The sequence below is a fragment of the Trachemys scripta genome, chromosome 6, assembly GCF_013100865.1.
Source record: "Trachemys scripta elegans isolate TJP31775 chromosome 6, CAS_Tse_1.0, whole genome shotgun sequence".
NCBI lineage: Eukaryota > Metazoa > Chordata > Testudines > Emydidae > Trachemys > Trachemys scripta.
The window spans coordinates 105,114,177-105,132,273 of record NC_048303.1 but is presented as its reverse complement, the minus strand read 5'-3'; the positions used below and the strand labels follow the sequence as shown (position 1 = coordinate 105,132,273).

Genomic DNA, 18,097 nt, shown 5'->3' with positions numbered 1-18,097 from the left:
TGAGTATGTTCAATAGTATCTTCAGTGCTGAGATTCAATTATACTGTTCATGTTTTCTTACTTCACCCATTACTATGGTATCTGAACACCTCTGACATTTTTTTTTCTCTGTTCTTTTATCTAGTTGAAAAGTTTATCCATCAGTACCCTTCAGCTTTTTAACAGATCCTCTAGGAATCCTGTAGTCATTTCATTGAGATGCATTGCTATAGGGATTTAGAGGTAGTGTCAACAAATGGGAGAAACTACCCACCATTACTTTGGCTAATCTGATATTTCTCTTTCTATGAACTCCTACTGGCAACAGACTCTCTGGACAATTTGGTGAAACTTACACTTACTGAACATTAGACAAATCAATATTTAAGGTGGGCTGAAATCCGTAGCTAAGTTTATGGTAATATTTATAATCTGAGAGTCCACCAACTGCTTTAAGAAAATAAAGGAAATGTTTTGGTGTTCCCCCCCCCCATCTCCTCTCCCTCCCCTCTGCCCCCCAATTTGTGACACTAAGCTAGAAGCCTAAACTTTCTCGTTCCTCTCAAACAAGGTCAACTTTGTACGACCATACTTTTATTATGCTGTTTTCTGTTTAGGAGTATCCCCCGTAAATCTCATCCCTTTTTCCACAGTCTTTCTCCTCCCTGCCCCCCAAATGCACTAAAGTGCTAGAAACATTCTTAACAATGTGCCCATTTCTGATAAGGCTGATTTGTGGAGGCCTCATGTAGGCTATCATTGGAGGCCTCAGTTGTCTCAGTTCCCGCACTAACTCCCTCATCTCCTTCCCTTTCTTCCCTGAAAAATGCATTTAGAAAACAGCAGGTGCCACTGCTCCATATTAATTTCCAGATAGTCTCTCACTGGGGAGGATTATGATTAAAGCAAATGCCTTTGTAGATTCCAGATTTTGCAAATTCCAGAAGTTAGCTCTGTATTCAGTTGATAACAATGTTTCTTAGTATTCTGGTGATATCACTTCAAAATGGTAGAGTTGGTTCATTTCCCCCCAATTTTTTAGCAAGATGTGGACTTCCACCCATGATAAAAATTTCTTTTGGAATCCCTTTTCAAGGAAGTCAAATGATTTTTAAATTAGGCTGAAATTAAACACCAAAATAATAAACAAATAAATTTGTTCATTGAAGAACAAACAGTGCAAACAGGTATTTTGTATATCTATGTTTATCTTTCTCACAGACAGATTCTACTATACGCATATGAAATATTCATGGCACACCAGAAATTATGCTATACTATCCATAAATGTTTATTTTAAAATGTTTTCATACTTTATTTTTTAAATAATTGGGCACTGTCTTAGCTGAGTACTTATGTTTACCTATCAGAAGGCGGTGTCACTAACTTTCTGAAAAGAGATTTATATAATGGTACAAGTACACTTTGTTTCAAAGATAGCCTTATGCAGTTTAAATCAGAACCTCTGAATTACCAGCACAGATAAAGGCATTTTCCACCACTGCATTATGAACTGAATGTTTTATTCTGTTTTGTTGTTAGAAGTCAGCAAACTTTGTAAATTAAGTCTTATACAAACCTCCATATTTGTAAGATTTTGCCTACCTGGAGTTGAGGCTGATCAATTCTTCCAATGCTGGCACCAACATTCTGTCAGTCAACCACTTAACTAGATTATCAAAGGCCAGGAGAGCAGTTTCCTTTTATTCCACCTGGAAAAAAATATTGTGTCAATCACTTTTTTCATGGTCTTCCAAGCATAATAAAACAATTCATTATGTTATCTTTGCCTGTCACATTAGGGGTTCATCAGAAAACACAGACGAAGGACTGAAGCATAAACTATTCGACTCTGTGACTTACTCCTAAATTTTTAATACAGCATGTGCATAAGTCAATGGGGCCATCTATACTTAATATATTTCATAAGAGACCCATCAAATAAAATAAAGTATTATATCCATTTATAACAGTTCAATTAAAGAATATGTTCATTTAAGATAAGCATTTCTATACACTGGCATTGAAGTGTATCAAATCACGACATCCAACAGTGGAAAGTAAAGTAAGTTTTAGACCACACTACATTAGAATGGGGTTCCATTTGTAGGAGGAAACTGAGCTTAAAGTGGTATCTGCACTACACTACTGATCATTGTTTTTCCATTGCTCATCTTACTACTAACTAGTAGAGAATACAGTGTCTGCAGAACTACAGACAACTGATCTATTGATTTTTAAAACTGAAAGGCAAATATTTGTTTGTTGCTGGGTTTTGCTGATATGAAAAATCCCAGATGCCACAGCAATAGATTCCAATATGTTTCTAAATGAATACAAATATAATAGAAGGTCACATGTAAAACAAGGCATAAAATATTTATTTTTAATTTTAAAAAATTATTTTTGATTAAATAATTAGATGATCACAGCTTTTTCACAGCACTTGGAATGAAGAGGAATGGAGGAAAGTAAGGAAACATCAGTAAAGATAAAAATTTGAAAAATACATACACTCTTCACTAGATCTAAATATGTTACAATATAACAATTCATAGCAATTTCATTACATATTATCTGCTAGCTCCCTAGTCTATCCTAGCTCCCAAGTCTATTAAAAAAAAAAAAAAAAAGAGTGCATCATCTCTCACAAACACACTATCTTGAAAGAACAGCTTTATGGTGAGATTGTAATTATGAAGGCATGTAGGCAATGTTCAGAAAAAAATCACAGCCATCTTAAAAACATTTAGAAGTTTATCCATCAGTTTTCTATTCTTCTAGGGTATGCAGTTAATAAAAGGAAATAAATGTGGTGATAAGGCCAGGGAAGCAGAATGGTTAATGATATACAGCTAGTCACCAACACACAATAAAGAAATATTGGTCAAAGAGTCACTACAAGTCTGACAAGGCTGTAACCTTCCAGCTACTGTGGAACTAGCTGAGAGAATTACATTATGTTATATTCTAATAGTTTTTTTCATAAAGAATGAACCACATATTTAATTCCAGACAAAATTCATGTTAAAGTGGAGTTAAGGATGAGAGTACATATCAATAATTTATGGCCAAATACATTACAGTGATGTTGTGATTATCCAAAACCCACTCATCCTAACCCGAGGAAATTCAATGTTAAATTTAAATGTAAAGTAAAGCCAAAGATGATGAAGTATGGAAATTCAGTTAGGATACCAAAACAACCTTAATTCTCCTCTGTTGTAACACTATGCAATAACCATATGATTATGATTAAGGTGTGTTAGTGTTTGTGGTTTCAGATTAGATTGAACTGATTTTTTAGACACATTACATCTGTCTCTCTCTTTTTCCTTCATAGTGTAAATTGTCATTACATTCATTCTACACTCAAGGTAAGTGTTATAAGCTTAGGGAGAATAGTCACACTGTTTTTTATGTATAACCAAGAGCTTCACTCTCTGTTTTAAGTGCAAAGCTTAATTCAGCCTTAACTATGCAGCCACAACTGGATCCTCCATAATATGTGGTCATTATTGATTACAAGAAATAGGAGATTAATAGCTAATAAAACTAGTGATAACACCTACCCTTTGAAAAAAAAAATCACAAGATCAACAGTAAACTCACCCCCTCAGATGAGCTTTAGTTCATCTTAAGGGGGAAATTTTATGATTAGAGATCCAGAGTATGTTAGAAAGTATGAGTTTGAACACAATTCTTAGAATTAAAGCTGAATTTGCAATCTGTATAGCAAAAGCGAAGTGCTCTGGAAGGAACATGAAAATGAAATTTCCATGACATTTTTCCTGTCTATCTTGCTGATCAGAGGGTTCATGAAAATATCAGGCATTTAACATAATCCTATAAAACTAACAACATAATTTCATATCTGAAAATCATGTTTCCATCCTAATGAATCTTGTGTGTATATATAGGGCCAAATTCTTCTCTTCTCACAAAGTGAATTAATGTTATTGTATGGGAAGTGAAGTCCAAATTCTAAGAGATATGGGACACCTGCAACTTCTATTTATTTGAAATGGAATTTCACCAGGCTTTAATGAAGCTGTTCTCTCTAAAAACCCTTTTTCCCTTCCTCATTTCAGGCTTCAATGGGAGTTGCAGGTATGCAGCATTGCCAGAAATAACCATAAGTGAGGATAAATTTAGCTCAATAGGCCTGCAACTTAGAACATGAATCAGCATCTGGAATTCCCCAAACTCAGAGACAGGAGCACAAGATATTTCAACTTAATTGTGGCACCAAAGTATGTCCTGGCAGTTAGGTCCAAGGCTGAGGAATAGACATGTGATGTGCTCTTATACTGCTCCTGGTTTAGAGCACAAAACAAGTTATTTGGCACCTAAGCCCACAGATGTTCCACAATCTTTCTGGATGGCAGAGCTGATCAGACTTAATTAAGCTTCTCCATTCTCTCAGAACCCCTTTTCTCTCCTTTGATTCTATCTCATTCACTCCCTCCTTCTCTTCTCTGTGTTCTTTCTTTACCTCCTCTCTCCTCTCCTGCTCTTATCTCTCCTAGAGTTCATCCTCTCCCTCCTCCACTCTTCATTTGCTTTTCCTCCCAACCTCAGCAGAGCCATGAAGATTCTCACCATCTGCCTGGCACTGAGCCCAGTGATTTGTTTTTCCTCTTTCTGACAGGGATGCTGTTGGCCCAAAGATACTTATGCCTGTACTTCACACTTGCCATCTGAGATCAGAAAGAAACATCACTTCTGCTCCCAAGTGAAAGAGCTAATAAGCACGAAGCTTTAGGAGGTCTTCTACTTGTGTTGGCTGCTGCAGGAGAACAGCAACGCTATTGCTTCAGTTTCCTGGCTTGCACCCTGAGATGTTCCTGCCATGTAGGTTTAACCCCATTTTTATTTTCTCAGAAAAAAGGGTCCCAACTACCAGCTCTCCATACAATTGGGAGTACAAGTTGTGTTATAAAAAGCTTAAGATTCAGCAGGAAAGTTAATATGTGCACACATTTTGCAGAATTCTAAGTGGTTCCATACTCCCAGATATCTTTCTCACAGAGAGAGAGAGAGAGAGAGAAACAGGAACCAGACACAAAGAAATAGAGAATACAGCTATGTTAGGCTTCAGTAGCATCTATAGTGTGGCTAATTTTAAATTATCTCCTGTCAGATAAATCATCTTAAATCCTGCCTTAGTCATCACTGAAATAATGCAACACTGATCATTCTCTTCTAATGAATGTTAACATGGCTTTCATAGGATTATGAAGAAGCACAAGTAGGTGCTACTAGTAAGAACAAGAAGACTGACAGGGGACATCATAACAGTTTTTAAGTACATAAAAGGTTGTTACAAGGAGGAGGGAGAAAAAAATGTTCTCCATAACCTCTGAGGATACGACAAGAAGCAATGGGTTTAAATTGAAGCAAGGGTGGTTTAGGTTGTTCATTAGGAAAAGCTTCCTAACTGTCAGAGTGGTTAAGCACTGGAATAAATTGCCTAGGGAGGTTGTGGAATCTCCATCATTGGAGATTTTTAAAAGAAGGTTAGACAAACACCTGTCTGAGATTGTCTAGGTAATATTTCTAGTCCAGTCCCTTGCCATGAGTGCAGGGGGTTGGACTAGAAGATCTCCCAAGGTCCATACCAGTCTTACAATTCTATGATTCTATAATTAAGGAGGAAAAAAGATTTTTGATGATAATAGGCCAGATCTTTGGCTGCTATAAATTAGCATAGCAATAATGACTTCAATATTATTAAATATTTGTATTCTCCAAAGTGCCTAGGACTCTCAGTCACAGCCTAGGGCCCCATTGTATGAGGCATTGTACAAACATGGAATAAAAAGCAAGCTAAGTAGAACTATGCTAATGTACATGAGCTGAGAAGTTGCCCCTCTCGGATTTAAGTTCACAGTGTTCTCGTAATATAAATGAAATCATCTTCATGTTGTCCTTCGTGCAGCATACTTGGGGAATGACTTAACCTGTCTCAAGATATTTGAATGTCTCTAAGACTGTCACCAAACAGTCAAAAATGTGCTTTACTAACTTTCACACCAGCAATTCCAACTTTTGGACATGGTCTACACTACAAATTTTATCCATGTTTGCATCCTGTTAATAATATAGTTGGCTCTAAACACACCCCATGGTTAATACCCAGTTAGTAACTCAAACCCTGTGAACGTACACCCAATCTTCAGGGACTTTCCTTATTGTGATGCTATTTGGACGTTCTTTCTCTCCTACCCCAGAACTTTAGATTGTGGTGTTTTCCTTTAGTTTTTTTTTTAAACCTTGTTTCCGATATTTAGCTGAAAATAAAGTATCACATCACTTATCTTTGAAGCTTTGCTTATAGTCAGTAAAAATATAAGAATGTACTATTAAGCTTCTGTAATCCTTAAGCATTTTTTTTCTAGTTTAGGCTTTTAAAGTTCTGTACTAATAATCTCATAAATCACTCCATTTACAAGGGCAATAAAGGCATTAAAATATAATTTACATGTGTGTCAAACCTTCAGCACCATATTCTGGTTTCTAAATGTAAAGATGGGTACTGATTTTTTAAAAATAGGTAAAATAAATTAGGCAATTTCATAGACAAATTTTATTTATCAGAATCTGTAAATATATAAAATTAACTCTTGAATTTTCTTGTTGAATATTGTCTGCATAAGGTATTTACATTACAAAACAGGCTAATCTGTGACAGGCTACTGCATATTTCTATTAGCTGTCACCATTCTCTTCTGCAAATTTATATTTCTCAGCAGAAAGTCATGGACCATACTCCCCTGTACTACCATTAGTATTTATAGGGGGAATAAGGTGTCTCCGGAGAGTAACTGGGGTTGTCCTCTCCTGCACTACATCTTCAGGAATATGGGGGCCAGACCCCATGGAAAGGTTCCCTTTGATTTCTGAGGGTTTTGAATAAGGCTCCAGATGTTCATCCCACTCTGGAGGAGCAGGGCTGCCTTCCTACAGACCACAGGAGGGGAGCCTGTGACTGGGGTGACTAAGAGGAGAGAAACCCCAGAGAACAACAGCCACACCACTGTAGGCTTTGGGAAGTTGTAAAGTAATGCTTTATATGGTTAGTAAAGTAAAATATTTGTACAAAGCATTTCATTGACAGGGAATGCAATGGAAACACCACAGGACAAATAATGTATTAGATATGTTTCTTACGAGACTTATTTTCTAATTTTAAAAGTAATGATTTTTTTTTAAAGCCTAACTGCTGGGAATTACATTATATACTATCCCCTGTTTAATAATAAAGATTGATAGCAAGTTTAAAAATGTGTTTCCTGTGGGCCCCTTTACCTTTTCTCTCTCCATTAAAACTTACAAATTATAGTTTCCTAAGAAGGAAAACTGAATCAGTGCAAATAGAGTACACAGGAGCTTATAAAAATGCTTTGAGTACCTTTCCCAAGACCCGAAGAAGAGCGTTGTGTAAGCTCGGAAACTTGTCTCTCTTCCCAAGAGAAATTGGTTCAATAACAGTTATTATCTTACCCCCCGGTCTTAATAATGCTCTACTGGCACTTTGCTTTCTTCAAGGTATTATCTGTTGAAACTTGAATTCAGAAAATGTAGTAAATTAATTCTCAGTTACACATTTATCTTTGAATGTCCAGCCAATATTTGGTTTAGTAAGTTGTTATTATTCCAGGTGAATTCAAAAGAAATACAAGATGTGTTTTATAATTCTATAACTTTTTATGTTTGTTTTCTGTCCTTCCTCCCATCCCTGTATGATTTCAGGTCTGATTCAATGCCCACTGAAAACAATGGAAAGACTCCCATTTAACTTGAGTGGATTTTGTATCAGCACTTAAAAGATATGTAAATGAGAAGCCTTTTGGATATTCAAATAGACAGCCTAGTTTTGCACTGTTTCTTTTGCTTACAAAAAATTCATACCTTGCGGAACTGCTGTTTATCAAGAAAATAATGGCATGGGCCCCAATCCTGCAATGAGCTCTGTATGGGCTCAGAGGTCCAGCCACATGGAGTTCATTATAGAATTGGAACCTTGCTCTCTTAGCCTAATGATGTTTAATTGTCACATAGCCAGAATTGTAACACTTTTTATGAGACTGTTTTCTGGTCTGTCCACTGATTTACTCGTTGAGCTTCCTAACCTCTGAAAATATGGAAAACTATTTATAAATAGACACTATGAAGACTAGATGAAACCAAACAGAATATTTTGGAAGTTTGGTCTATGTTCAGAATAAATACTTGATCTACCACTTCCAGAAAAAAAGAAAAACGAAACAACAAAAAACAGCCCTCTCCTGGAGCCCCATGTTTGAGAGAATAATCCTATATCCACGTAAACTGCATATTGGGCCCATAGTCATCCCTAAAATAAATTGCCCCAATTTTAAACATGGAAACATGTGCAAGTTAATGCATACAGCTGGAAAATCACTGAAGAGTTTGGAAACTCCTCAGACAGCTACTACAATAAAATATAATTTTACTTTATCTTGGAGTAGCACAGAACCTTTTTATTACACTCATAACAGTGAGCAAATTACTCATAATTGCTTATGAGGATAAGATATAAAAAAGCAAATCCAACAAGTCCCTTAACAATCTTAGCCTGCAGTCCCAGGGCCAACTTCACAGTTTCGAAGCAATGAAACCTGTCAAGGAAATAGTAGGTGAGACAGCCAAGGATACACTAAATCCTTAGAAAGAGAACAGGAAAAAAGAAGAAAATGATAGTAGCATATATAGTTTCCACAGAATGCCAAGCATATGTTTAATTAAAATTTTGTGTAATATTGCTAGATTTCAAAAAAAGTTGTAGTCATTATACATAAACCAAATATAACAGATGAGTATGTGTTCATGAAGTAATGCGAGTTTAGCTGCAAGGATTGATTTAACTAATTTTTGCTATGACTTTATGTTATGGACCCTTGAGATACAAAATGTGAGACGGTATCTGGGGAATTATCTTGTCTCTCTGATGCATGTGATCATGTATAGAAAACCACTAGAAGTGTGCTGTGTAGACCCCCTGTAGGCAGATAAGGGATTAATCCAGGAATAAGGAGTTACATAACATAGACCAACTAGCCCTGGTTGCAGACACTGCTACTTAAAGGTTTGAGCTTTCAAAGAGCAAAGGAGAAGAAGGACATAATATTTGGCAAGCTAACTGAGCTTATTAGTGACTGCAGGGAAAATCCCTACCCACTCTTCAGGGTCAGCTTTTTAGTCGCAGCAGGCTAAAGTGCTCATGGAGCATGGCTGGGAAGTTTTCACCAGGACTGGCTGGAGCAAGCCACTCTCTTCTCCTGTTTCATACAGCTATATTAATCCCAAGTAATTCCTTTTTACTTTGGTCTTTTGAGACTTATGGGACCTGGTAGGGACCCCCTGAAAAAGGGGAAATAAATCTACCATGTGAACCACAACACAAGACTTCAACTGGGACTGGGACCAACCCCATTCTTACAGTCAATCTGTTCACACCGCCAATGCGACAAGCATGTTATTTGGGGCTAAAAAAGGATCACTTTGATGTATAAAATCCCAAACAGCATAAGCAGAAGGTCTTTTCTGAAATCTTAGCTAACTCCTGTAAACCTTCTGAGACACCCAGGCCTCCCTGTCAGATAAAATAATCTCTAAAGAAGCACTGCTCTCAACTGATTTTGTTGTGGTGCATATTCATTTAACCCCTTCAGCTGAAGAATGTTGTGGGGTGGAATTTACTAACCACATAAAACGCAACACAACTGGGAAGGTGTTGGTCAAACACATTGTTTGGTTACGGGGTGGTCACATATCGTAGACAGAGAAAAAAATGAAGTGCATTAAAACATTTCCACTGACAAAGTCTAACCTGCTGAGATGAATGAAGTTGAAGGAATAGTTAAGGGTATACTGGAAATTGTATTCTTGCCCCTAGATTATTTATGTGACATGCCAGCATTTTGAAAAGTTTTCAAATTCAATTCTGAAAGTACAAGTAAAATAATAAGGTTTAGAAATCTCTTTCCCAGCTAACTCTGCTTTTATTTCAATTGTACAACCCTGAAGGTGCATAGTGGGGGATCTTACAATAGCTTGATAATAGGGAAAAGAAGGCAATTGTATGCTAATTGTGATTCATGATGAAAAAATGAGCAAATCCTTTATTTGTTGACTATACAGTGGTTTGAGACTAAGACCCTAAGGTATAGTTGATGCTTTAGTTTTATGTAGTGAAGCACATTTGAACTGTACTTAACAGGCAGAATTCTATTTAAATCGCTTTAGGAAAAAATCTGTTTTGATCTCTTTATTACTTGTAATTTAATTTGTTCAGAAGTGAAACATTTTAAGAACATAATGTTCAACACAGAAGGGTTTTGTATTGTATAGAACACAGGATTTATACATTGTGCTTAAGCCTGGAGGCAAGTGTACATTCTAAGATTTGATTAACTGTAACAGTTCAGGCTCCTTTTTTGAAAATCTGAGGGTAATCCTAACACTCTACTTATTATTTGTTTTGTGATTACGTAAACAAAAAGAATCTGAACTATACAGGCACTACCTTGGACTATTTGTGATATTCTGACTTGCACATTTTGGACTTTATCCTGGTGTTCTGTACTTTGGGGGAAAATAAATGGATACTTTTATTATAAGGTTATATATCTGCTACATGGATCATAGGAAGTACCCTGCTATAGTCTTATAGCCCTCCTTAAATTGCTTCAGATTTCTATTAATATACTGTGAAGAGGTTGAACTAAGGAAAAATGCAGTCTGTTTTGAATAGTTTCTGTGGCAGCCTCTTAATTTGTTAGTGGAGTTATGTACATTTTTTGCTGCTGGTTCAAATGCAGAGCTAAAGGAAACTCCAAGGTCAAGCATACAGTGAGTGAGAGATAAAGCAGTCATCATGCAAGGTATAACTGGATCATCTACAGAACAATCCCGAAGACTCATGTTTGATACAAAAACAAGTGAATTTAAATGCAGGTACAACTAGTATAGCTAAACTTGAGTAAGTGCATGCAAACCCGAGAAGTCCCCAAACAAAATGTTTTTTTAACCAAATATCTGGTTTCAGGCTATATACTTCTCTGAAGGAGCTTTCTTCTGCATGCCATCTACATCCCTTATACCAAGAAAATAAGAGAGCACTATAGTTAAAGTCCTCAGATACCTCTTCTTTCTTAGGTCACCCCCGACCATGACAATCCGTGCCCTCTACTCTTCTACATATTTCTGAGAGAAGAGTGCCAGACTCCCAGGCCACAAATCCCTAGCCGAGGGAAGGAGCTTGCCATCCTCCCTGGCCTATTATTTTTACAAAAGTAATAGCTGGACTCTCTCTATTCCATTGAAAGTCTAACTACTGCCTGCTCTCTGGCTTCTTAGTCAAACCAATAAAACTTCTTTACTGCTTCTGATGTGTACCCTGAGCAGAGATCCCTATGCAGAAGACCCAGACTCAGAAGTTAAATGGGAGTTCATGGAGAAAGGCAGTGACTAGCAGAAGAGATACTACAAGACATCATTAGTATCTCAGCCTTTGCCACTCAGCAATGATGGAGGTACTGTGTAATTTTCTATTCTAATTATAGGAAGATCCCCTCATGATATGCAGGTACCTAGGTAGTGAATGGTGAGTTTTATGCTACCTACTAGTACTAGCTCTACCTATGCATGATAGTGATATTAAACTTTACACTTTAAAAAGGAATTAAACTAATGGTGCAGAAGATGGACAAATATTGTGGCCTGATGGTGGATAAAGTAGAGAACTCAAGGGTGATCCCTCTGTGTACATGTTTCTCTGACTCTCTTCATATAGATAGATAGATATGTGTCACTGTATACACATATAATACAAAGACACATGCAAAAAGGCATCAATTTATGGAGCATGGAGGAAGTTGAGAGAAGAGCAATAAAAGCAAGCAGGAGGTTGTGGGGACTGAAGAGAGTGATAGCTAAATGAGTGAAGCAATGGCTAGGCAGAGAGGCACAGTAAAAATTGACAGGTATTTGTAGGGTGTTAACAATGGAGAGGAATTTTTTATAGCAGTGCACAGAAGCATTATCAGGCACAGCAGAATGAAATCAAGAATCATAATGAAGGGGGAATATTAAGAATATTAAGAAAAATATCCATTCAATGACACTTTTTAGATTGTGGAACAGTCTTCTAGGGAAAGTGGTGGAAACCCTACCACCTGAGACTGTTAACATCAGTCTTGTAAACATGTTAAGAAAGGGTAGCTTAGGGAACAATCCTAAATTTCCAGGAAGATGACCTAGATAGTCTAATTTTCTTTGGACTTTACCTTCTATGATTCGTATGGAGCCAAAAGATTACAGCAGCTGAGAGTAATATGGATTCCATTGCAAGACTACATTGATATTGTTTAAATATCACACATTAATTTTCACATACTAAAATTAATATCACATACTTTGCAGCTTCAAAATAGCTATACTGAACTTTGTTGTCTGGATTCACATAAGACAAAGGTTGTCAGAATATCAGCTACTCTTTTTAAAACATTTTCAAATTGGGATAATGCAGAACAAGAAAAAAAAAAGAGAAACACTGAGGTAACAACTATCTAGTAATCTACAGTACACTAAATACCTGAAAAAGTAAGAAATATCTGTTGGCTCTGGATATTTATCGAATATATTAACTCTTATTATCTTCATAACAGGTTCTATCCATGCAATGCAAATGGTTTCAGTGACTATACATTGGCTCATTCCCAGCTGAAGACATAATGAGGCATCTGAAAACAGTCTATTACACTTACTATATTAGCAAAACCATCATGATAAAAATCATCTTTTCCTTTTGAATAGAAGGGAAGATAATAAATGGATGAATATGGCATCCAAGAATGTTGCACCACACTTGGATTCAACAGATAGCCCCTGTGTAACATTGTCTTCCACCTTGAACAAAAAGCAGACTGCTTTGTGCATGATATACAAGGAATATTTTTCCTCTGTCTACTCAAAGAATACAGTACAGAGACTTACTGATCTAAGAGGGATGTCTTTTTCAGAGAACCCTGGAACAGCTAAAACTTTTGCAAACCTCAACAATTTTTTTCAATTAACCTGTTTTTAATGTCAAGACTGCCTCATAACAACACTTGCCCAAAACCACTGAATACCCATCAGTCACTCTCTCTTCATGCTCTCCAAACCTATACACCCTGTTTACCCTTGTCCTCAGTGTGCAATGTATGTTCATGAAATGTGCTTTCATATCTGGCCAGGTATTTCAGGTGTGTCCTAATTTTTCATTCATTTGAACAGACATTCCATTAAGACTAATTCTGAGGAAAAAGTTGGTGCATCTGAAAAGAAGGGTGTAATGAGTGATAAATCTTGATTTGGTTTTAGGAATCTTAAAGTCAATTGTGCATAAGTCAATCTTGCTTAAAGAAAGATTGTACTATTAGAACAGTGATCTGCAGCCTCACATAAAAGTGGTATAAATCATTTTAAAAAATCACATCAGTGGTTCTAATTTTTAAAACTCATACTCTGCTCAAATTTGCTTGAGCTCCATCACCAGCACATACAGCTAAATGGAAGATCTGCATTTAAGATGTTTAAAATTGTCCTCAATATCCTTTCACCTGAGATAGCATATTTTCAAGGGGAGGGGAGGACCAGCAAATTCACAACAGTTTAAAATAAGTTTATGTTTAATGGACTCTGGATGCTTTGCATCATCATTCTGGAGGCCATTGTAGTGGCTCCAACACCCTTGCCTTTCGAGTTTCTGGTATTGTGGGTCAACCTAGGAATCTTAAGAGGCTATTCACAGGCAGTACAATGTAAAACAGCCCAGAAGTTGTTATATTTTATGCAAGGAACCAGCCTGGCAGCTAGCTGGCCCAGGGTTGAGACAAGGGTGTGCATAAATGTAATATAATGCCACATTTCCCCTATCCACATATAAGCTGCACCAAGCATAGCTGTGGTTCAGGCCAAGATCTGAACCAATATCTTTGCAAGCAAGTTTTATTTACAGAACAGCAACAAAAAAGTTTTATTATTTATTTATTTATTTTTAGAAAGCATTCAAGGAAGGAAAAATAGCTGTTTAGTGCATGCATGGCCCTTGGCAACTGTGCCAAGTTACCAGTTGCTAGCTATGATATCATAGTTGCACTGATTGCCACCATCATAGAGAGACATTTTCCCCCTAAATTATACAACTTTTAAGATTATTTCACATTATGTAAACTGCTGCTTTAGTCTTTGCCCAAGACAGACTTTAGATTTGAACAGGTGGAGCTATTCCTATCACTAAGTATTCACTTTGAAAAGTACAATGCAGGCTCCCCTACTTATCCCGCCAGTGATTGTTTAATGCAATCAAATGTGGGAATTATAGTTTATTGGGAAGGAGCTATGTACTTTTACAGCATCTGAATGAAAATTACCTATTCTTTAATTTGACACCCACCAAAACACTTCTATGGCATGAAGCTGATATCTTTCTTTATAGGAAAGGTATACCTCTACTTTTGTAAAGTATCTTTTATATTGCTAAAATTGCTTGATGTTATTTAAGTGATACAGCTGTAATTTTAATATTACTTTTTGTTTTTTGATTTCCTACCACAATTATAGTATCCAAGAGATTTAGCAATACTATATGCTACTGAGATTACAAGTAAGAGGGTGTCACAGGATAGGGTAGCCCTTTACGGGAATTGGCCTCAGCCCACCTGCGCTTTTTTATCTGCATCAAAACCAATCACCTGGAGAGAGAGCTATCAGGGAGCTCAGATCAGTTGGTAGAGATACCTGCAAGGGGAAGGAAGTTTCCTGCAGGATCCACGGGGGTCAGGCAGCAGGAAGAGTCTCTTTAATAGCACCAAATGGATGTCAGGTGCTAGGAACTCACTGTAAAGCCTGGTCAAAAGGCAGAGAAAGAGAGGCAGGCAGCCAGCCAACCAGCCAAGGAAAGGGTTGTAGGAAAGACCTAGAGACAGGCTGAGGTAAGAAGTAGTCTAGGGAATTGCAGTAAGAGGTCTGACTAGGTAGATCTTCACAGCTTCCCACAAAGTCCCTGACCTGGAATCCAGAGTACAGTAGGGACCTAGGTTGCCTTACAGACCCACAAAGGAGGATCTTGTGAAACCCCCTTGTCCCAGGAGTGGAAGGACTACTGATTCTGGAGTGGGCTGAAGAGGTTGCTGGATGATTGTTTTGTTGGACTTTGTTTACTCCTGGGAGAGAGGGTGAACTTAATGACTTGGCCAGAGGTCCAAATTATTAAGAAGCGCTAAAATTGGACAATCTAAGAGTGTGAAGCGCCTGGAGCCAAAAGACTGGAAAGTGAGCCATTGAGCAGGTACCAGGAGAGGATCGTAAGGGGATCTTGTCACAGAGGGCTTGTACATTGTGTCTGGGTGACTCAAAGTGACTAATAGTTTTCCTTGTGTGAGTTATGCAAGACCACTTTCCGTTCCAATCCCCTGCCCAAGTGGGAGCTTGCATTCCACCTGACTGGTTTGGGGCTAATTAGCTGGCACTGGGATGAGTCTGGAAAGAGGCAAAACGCAGCTGAGACAAAGCCCATGTTGCTGCTGGTGCTGGAAAAAGCAGTCCCATAAACACACTGAATCTGGTGTTAGGGAATTAGCTCATGGAAAAGGCTATGGCCATAGCCTTAGCAAGACTGAAGGCGCAGCCTGAGCCTCTATCTAGCTGAGGAGCCTTGCCCAACATGGTGACCAAAAGGATGAACACCAGTCAACACAGGAGAGATATGGACTCACTACACTAAGTGCACACCATGCCCAAGCATCAGCAACAATTCTAAGTAACAGGAAGTACCCTTTTTGGAGACTAAGCCACTGCAGCCAGGAGGTGGTCTGTACCCTTAGTTGTCTTTTCATTTTATTTTGTGTTATTTCACATTTGTGAAAAACATGGGGCTCTACTCATAGAGGCCGCCAAATGGTCCCCTTTGCTAATTGAGGATTTGCCTCTGTCCAATAAAAGTGTTGTTTTATATCTGAAGGCAAATTTGTATCTGGGGTTAATTTCAGCCTCCACAAATGTTGTGGAAGGGGTTTATGAGGTTTGGGCCTAGTGGAAGGCAAGCAGGGGTCTCTCAGGGAATTTGGAGATCTATTTAACAAATCTGCAGTGTCCCCAACACATGGTTTACTACAGATGAGGGAACACTACAAGCCCATAGCAGAACCAGGAACAGAACTCAGGTTACCTGGCTCCTATGCTTGTTTGAAACCACTGAACCATTCCAATTCCTAGATGACACCCTTTGTAAATAAATGGAGATATCCTATCTCCTAGAACTGGAAGGAACCTTGAAAGGTCATTGAGCCCAGCCCCCTGCCTTCACTAGCAGGACCAAGTACTAATTTTGCCCCAGATCCCTAAGTGGCCCCGTCAAGGACTGAACTCACAACCCTGAGTTTAGCAGGCCAAGGCTCAAACACTGAGCCATCCCTCCACTATAAGAAAATAGTTTTTCACCCCAGATAGGACTTGAACCCACAGTTTCTGACTTAGAAAACCATTGCCTTATCCATTAGGCCACTGAAGTCTGTTGATGTTATCCAGAAGTTGTCCAAGCCAATGAGAATATTTATAAAGGTTACAAAAGAAGGGGAGGGGGCCAGTAAAATAGCATTTTGAGATTCCTATAGGGAGCAGAAGAGGAAGAGGTCCTAGCAGGAGATCTGACAAAGGAATGTCCAGATTTGTAGAAAGAGAACCTGAAGAGGATGGAATCATGAAAGCCCAGCAGGATAACATGTTGAAGGAGGAATTAAGTGATAGTGTCAAAAGCTGCAATGAGTCCAATGAGATGATGCTAGAGTAGAGGTGCTGATATTTTTTCCAGGAAGATATTGTTAGAGACCTGGGTGAGAACAATTTCAGAGGGGTGGAAAGGGCAAAAGCCAGACTGGAGGGGAACTAAGATTGAAATGGAACAAAGGAACTTGTGGCATGATTGTAAATAGTATTTGAGAAGCTGAAGGGAAGAAAGGAGATGAGTTTGTTGTAATTACAGGTAAGTAAATTAAGAATGAGGGAAAGAAAAACATGCAAGTATGAAGTGATGGGCAAGGGAGACACAGAGACTGAGGGATAGAAAAGTCAGGAGGAAGAAAGAAATAGAATCACTAGGACAAGCCGAGGGGTTGAGAAACCTCAGTTGATGAAGAACAGGAAGGAAGAGAAGGTGATGAGGGAGTATGAGAGGTGAGGAAGATAAATCATAGTGAATCTTTCTTTTTCAAAAAGTTGTTGAACTACTGTGTGGTGAGAGTGGAGGGTGCAGAAGATGGAGGGAGCCTTCTAGGAGGAAGTCAAAGATTACAAATAAACAGTTTGGATTCTGAGCAAAGGAGTTAATAAGCATATGGAGATAATGCAGTTGGGCAAGAAACATGGGACAACTGAAGGGGGAGGTGTGATATTGGCAGACCAGATACCAGCTCATGCCAATGCCCCTGAGCCTCACTGAACATTGACAAATGCGTAGCTGGAGACCAACCTGGTTCACCTGTGTGTTAGGAATGTTAAAATAGATATCAGAGTTATAAGATTGTATTTAATGTTTAGACTTTATGAAATGCTTGTAGGATGCTTCATGTATTAATCTATATCTCATTATAAGATAATATTTAATGTTTGCTTTGTAACTACAGAAGTGTTTGCTAAATCTGTAAAACCCCACCATCAGAAGAGAAGCATTACCAAGTGTGAAATTCTAGTTTACCACAAGAGGTGTCACATTCTCCCCAACAAAATAAAGCCTATAGACATCAGACAAGACATTATGGAACATTAGGGGACAAAAGACTTTCTTGATTGCTCCTCCCACACCCATGAAGTGGAGAGGTGCACAAACCCTTGTCTTATCAGCTTGAGCTCTGAGGCAAGGGAATAAAATTTCCTGTCAAGAAAAAATTATCACTATGCTGCTTGGAATTCAGAGAGGGCAAAATTTCATAGCATAAGGAAGGGATCCCAAAGCTGTTTGGCTTTAGTTAGCTCTAAAGGGCTTATTGAGCTTGCATATTATAGCAGCTACTATTACCTTTTGGAACCTAAAACTATCTCATTTGTGTGT

At 38.0% G+C, this 18,097-nt stretch overlaps 1 long non-coding RNA gene across 1 annotated transcript in view; it reads right to left on the bottom strand.

Annotated features, from left to right (window-relative positions):
• Window positions 1–1,590: 1,590 nt before the first annotated feature.
• Window positions 1,591–18,097, bottom strand: part of LOC117879301 — a 456,423-nt gene continuing 439,916 nt past the window's right edge. Inside the window, exon 4 of the long non-coding RNA XR_004646226.1 lies at window positions 1,591–1,691. This is a non-coding gene — a long non-coding RNA (uncharacterized LOC117879301). The remainder of the gene's footprint in view (window positions 1,692–18,097) is intronic.